A 5599-nucleotide genomic window follows, 5' to 3' on the forward strand; every position below is an offset into this window, starting at 1 on the left:
CTTCTATGACTCTGGATCTGTTTTTGATCATCAGTTTATTTGGTTCGTTAGATTCCACATATGAGGGGGAGGCCTGGTGGTATGGAGAAGTTGGACCTTAGTTCTGATAAAACAGCCTGTCTTCCACTTACTGGCTTCAGCGTAGGAGAAGAGCAGGAAAATGCCTAGGCCAGGGAGCTTCATTTTTTGGCTTTTTTTTTTTTTGTCCCCCAGACTGTAGGGCAGCGGTTCTCAACCTGTGGGTCGCGACCCCTTTGGGGGTCGAACGACCCTTTCACAGGGGTCGCCTAAGACCATTGGAAAACACATATATAATTACATATTGTTTTTGTTATTAATCACTATGCTTTAATTATGTTCAATTTGTAACAATGAAATTGGGGGTCACCACAGCATGAGGAACTGTATTAAAGGGTCGCCGCATTAGGAAGGTTGAGAACCACTGCAGTGTAGGGTCACTTGAATGAGGCAAAGGGCCCCTATTCTTAGTGGAAAAGAGACACTCCTTCAGCACAAGTTTTCACTGGTGTGATGGTGCTGTTGGACATGCTTTTTCCTGCCATGTGTTAACGCCGGGAAACCCATTACCAGGGTGGTTGATGCTGCAGTCAGAGCCCTCAAGGGCCTGTGATAGACCCTCAGGGTTGTCACAGGATCGTCAGTCTGAGGCCAGGTCATGAGGGCTGTCATAGCCAAACTCCTGCACACCCAAAGGGTATTTGCTCCACATCTGTGGTCTGCTGTTGCCTCTTTCCTCTTCACTGAGGCTGTTGTATTCGTCAGAGCCTCTGGAATCTTCATCTCCGTCACTGCTCGCCTCCTCAGGGTACTCATGGCGCCAATTATTCTCACTATTCCCATCATCTTCATCTTCATGAATGTCCTGCAGTTGTTGGTCATCATTCACCTGCACATCAGCTCCCACTCCTGGCTGTAGGGCTGCACAGAGAGGATATTCTCAATCCATCCTGGAGTGGCCGTCTCCGAGTAGTACATGTCATACACACAGTCATCCTTCTGTTCCTCCCGGTGCCCGACACTTGCCCATCCTCAGATATAGTCAATCGCCCACGGATCAACTCGACAGAATTGCAAAGGATCGCATCTGGGTCAGGTACTTTGCAGGAGGCGGCGGCAGCAGCGGCCTCTGGGTCTCCTTCTTCCTGGACCAGATCCAACAGCTGGAAGCCTGCGTCACCGACTCCAGGCCATCCGAGGGAATGCGCGAGAATCAGCGGCTAGGCAGGGGTGGGCAAACTTTTTGACTCGAGGGCCACAATGGGTTCTTAAACTGGACCGGAGGGCCGGAACAAAAGCATGGATGGAATGTTTGTGTGAACTAATATAAATTCAAAGTAAACATCATTACATAAAAGGGTACGGTCTTTTTTTTTTTTTAGTTTTATTCATTTCAAACGGGCCGGATCCGGCCCGCGGGCCGTAGTTTGCCCACGGCTGGTAGAGACTACCTGTAGCGGCCCTCCTGCTGGATCTTCCGAGCCCATGCGCGGTGGTTGTGGCGGTTACCCTGCTGGTTGCCCCGGGATGGGCGCAGAGCGGCCCGCAGGAGCGGCTGGACCGGCTCCTCCTGGGAGCGCACTGTAGCCACCAACTGGAAGACATTATCCTCTGCTGCTCTCTCCAGACCCTCAGGGGACGTCTTCTGGCGGCATCGCTCCAGAGGCGTTTGCAAGCAAGGACCGGAGATTCGGCTGCGCTTCTGCTTCACACGGAGTACAGCCCTCCCACCAGCCGCCATAGCGCTGTCACGAAGCAGCCCACCACCGATATTTTAATTACACAAACCCAATGTTTGAACAACCCGAAAAAAACTCACTCAAATCCAGTATTTATGTGTAAAGAAGAGAAGAAAATTGTCATTTTACTAGTTCAACCAGAAAATCCCAAATATCTATTCCTTTCAGGGGGGAAAAAAAGAGTTAATTATTATTTCCAGGGCAAGTTTCTTGTATAAGTAATGAGTCATACTTGAACACTTCAAGGTGTTTTTAAAATATATATGTATTTTAGTGTAGTTTTATTGACTTAAGAGAGGAAAGAAGGAGCCCTAATTGGTTTGGCTCAGTGGATAGAGCATCAGCCTGCAGACTGAAGGGTCCCAGGTTCCATTCTGGTCAAGGGCATGTACCTTGGTTGCGGGCACATCCCCAGTACAGGGTGTGCAGGAGGCAGCTGAATTGATGTTTCTCTCTCATCAATGTTTCTAACTCTCTATCCCTCTCCCTTCCTCTCTGTAAAAAATCAATAAAATATATTTTTTAAAACAAGAGAGAGAGAGGAAGGGAAGAGAGACAGCAACATCACCGATAGGAGAGAATCATTGATTGGCTGGCTTCCTGCACATCCCCCATTGGGGATGGAGCCCTGATAGGCAATCGAGCTGTGACCTCCTGGTTCATAGGTCAATGCTCAATCACTGAGCCACACCAGCCAGGCAAAACCAAGTTTAGACCCTAAAATTTCACTTGAGATTATCCAAAAGTAAAAAAGAGTCCTCAGAAACTTACTATGTAGGCACAGGGAGAAAAGAAAAATGAGAAAGGAATTTTTATCAAAAGCAATGTAATACTGGAATTTCTTTTCTCAAAGTCACTTCTTTCCTGCCTTTTTGTAACTATTTTACACTATCTTTCAAGTTGTATTAATTACATGCATTTTACCTTAGTGACAAACGAAAACAAGGGGGCCCTTGATGGGGGGAGGGTGGGACTGGAGGTGCCCACTGGTCCCCATGGCTGTTGCAGAGCCCCAGCCTGGGAAGGAGAAGCCCTTTAAGTGCCTAGTAATCTTAGATGTTGAGAACGTTCCCTGTGCACAGGACTTGGGATTATAGGGTTTGTTAGGATCAGTTGAGGCTGACCTTGGACTTTTTTTTTTAGCTAGTAGAATCAGAAGATCATGTGATGTTGGAGTAGAAGAGTTTATCTTGGTGACTTTAGGATACTTGTTCCATTGTAGGTATAATTATGCAAAGGTAAGAATCCAGGAAAGAATCACCAGAGAAGGAATTAAAAATAAGATTTTATATGAAAGTACCCACCTTGATCCTGAAAGATAACAAGCCAACAGCAACAGCAGCAACTGAGTAGTCTCAGCATAGAGACTCAAATACAACTAACTCACGTCGGTGTGAACAAAGTTGAGATCAACTATGTAAAACATCGTATGTACTAATAGAGGCTTTTAATCAAGTGAATAAAGTATGTGTAAGTTGTAGAAAGAAAGAAAGGAAGTAAGAAAGAAAGAAGAAAGAAAGAAAGAAAAAGAAAGAAAGAAAGAGAAAGAAAGAAAGAAAGAGAAAGAAAGAAAGAAAGAAAGAAAAGAAAGAAAAGAGAAAGAAAAGAAAAATGAAGACAAGTCATTACAAGCATACATTGGATATACTGTGAGTTAGGTTCCAGACCATCACAACAAAGTGATATCACAGTAAAACAATGCTAATCTTACTCATGGAGGATATTGCTAACTGGACAGAACAGCTAGGCAGTGTCCAAGAAAGAACGTCCATGCAAAGATTTTCTAAGATGATGTCTGAGCCCAGGAACGATCAATAAAAATATATAAAATATTGAGCCCGAAACCTGAACATGTGCCCTGACCGGGACTCGAACCCTGACCTCCTGGTTCATAGGTTGATGCTCAACCACTAAGCCATGCTGGCCAGGCCATTTATATTTAAAGAGAATCTTTTTCTGGCCTGGAGGTGACACCTTCCTTCTGCAGTTTCTTTGTGAACTCAAGGGCACCAGTGCACACAGGAAATTTCCGATTCTGTCTCAAGATGGAGCAAGTACAGCTATGAGGCTGGGCAAGGCCAGATCACCCTGACAATGGTCGTGGAGGCAATGGAAAGAAATGATGCTGATGCACATGACGGAGGATGTCCCCAGGCAGAACCCACTTGGGATGTTCTCTTACGTTTCAGAACCACAGTCCAGAGATCTGTCCAATGAGACTGGGTGCTTATTTTCCATACTTCCAAATCTTTAAAATAAATGCTGAGATTGTTATCTATGGTAGCTCATGCTTTCCCCACAAGATAGAAGAATTTGGTTGATTCTCTCACTACTACCTCAAACGTCATGGTACTATTTCAGTCAGGCCATGAAGAAAAAAGTAGTTTAAGTACAAACACATATATTGATGTCCTGCCACTTAAAGGTACTTCATGCTTTAGACCACAAAAAGAATGAATTTCCTCCTAATATTTTCTCAGAGCCAAGAGCACTTTCTAGAACTTTAGATAATTTATTCCATTAGCATCATTTTCCAAGGTCGTGAGAAAAATCTCTCTCTCTCCATGTGTACAAAGGATTCCCTGAGCTCCACTGGAGCTCATTGGCTGAGAAGACCATCTTGTAGGATGCCTTGAGTTCTCGAGGGTTTGCCGTGTTGCAGGTGGATATACGGACACTCTAAGCATATTCTGGCCTGTGTGTTTGCCATGATGAAGATCACAAGAAACACATGCTCTTTCCAAGATAGCATGTCTACAATGATGACCACAGTGATTAAAGAACCCTTGAAAAGCAGAAAAATTCGTGGCACTCAGTGCAGGGAGCACTGCAGCATTTTTTGCCCAGATGGGGCCACAGCTGGAACTGTATAATTCCCACAGGTGCAAATAAGAGTAAGGTGTGGAAGGGCAGGGATGCGATGTAATTTCTGCAGCAGCAGGTTCCTGAAGTTCAACCGTGTGAGAGAAGAGACCAAACGTGTATCTTCCCCAGTGAACATGCATTCTTAGTAGGAAGTCATTTATTTGAGGTTGAGATGAGAGAGAAAACAAAACAAACAGCCAGAGGTATTCCAGACTTTAGGAAATCAGAATGATTTCTAGAAAAACTGCTTGGAGACTATTGTTTTTGAGATAGCTGTGAAAAGGAAGGTGAAAAAAAGATGATGAAATGCAAATATATTCTCCATCTCAGTTCTTCATGGTGAATACCCACAGACCTTTCTTCCTGCTGTGTATGGTGACTGATGCTGCTCCTCCCCGTGTGGTCCTCCTGGTAAGCTGAGTCCTGGGTGAAACGTGTGCCCTCCTTTCCTCTCTCCATTGAGGTCACCTGTGGTTCTGTGGCTCTGCCCTAGGCTGCCTGTGTCAGATGGCCTCCAGGTTCTTCTGTGTCCCAGGCTCGATGGGGTTATTGCTGCAGTTTGGGTGGGGCTGCTTGTCTCAAATGATACTAAAGGTGAGCATTTCCTCAGGGACTGGAGAGAGGCAATGGTCAGAACCAGGAATCTGTGATACTCTATGGAGAGGCTGCCGGCAGGGAGTGCTTCCATGTCCGGAACATTTTCTAAAGTTAACCATTCTAAATACTCAGAACTCATTCCTGTCCCCTCTCCCGGAAAGATGGCTTGTTTTTGGTTTCAGTGCTCTTTATTGGAACCTTTTTTGCAAATCCACACGTCAGTCTCCAGTTGTCAACAAAGATGAAAATGGAGCCAGATTCATTAGGTGCCTTTTCAGTGTGTGTGTTTGCAAGGAAGGACCACTGTTCCCTGGGGACTCTTAGCGCTGCCTCTCAGTGCAAACGTCCCTGGACAGAACTGGCTGCTTTGGGCTCAGGCC

General features: G+C 45.4%; 1 pseudogene; it reads right to left on the reverse strand.

Moving 5' to 3' along the window:
* Positions 1-434: 434 nt before the first annotated feature.
* Positions 435-1759, reverse strand: LOC102261110 (annotated as a pseudogene).
* Positions 1760-5599: the final 3840 nt, after the last annotated feature.

Source organism: Myotis brandtii, unplaced genomic scaffold (genome assembly GCF_000412655.1).
Source record: "Myotis brandtii unplaced genomic scaffold, ASM41265v1 scaffold1012, whole genome shotgun sequence".
NCBI lineage: Eukaryota > Metazoa > Chordata > Mammalia > Chiroptera > Vespertilionidae > Myotis > Myotis brandtii.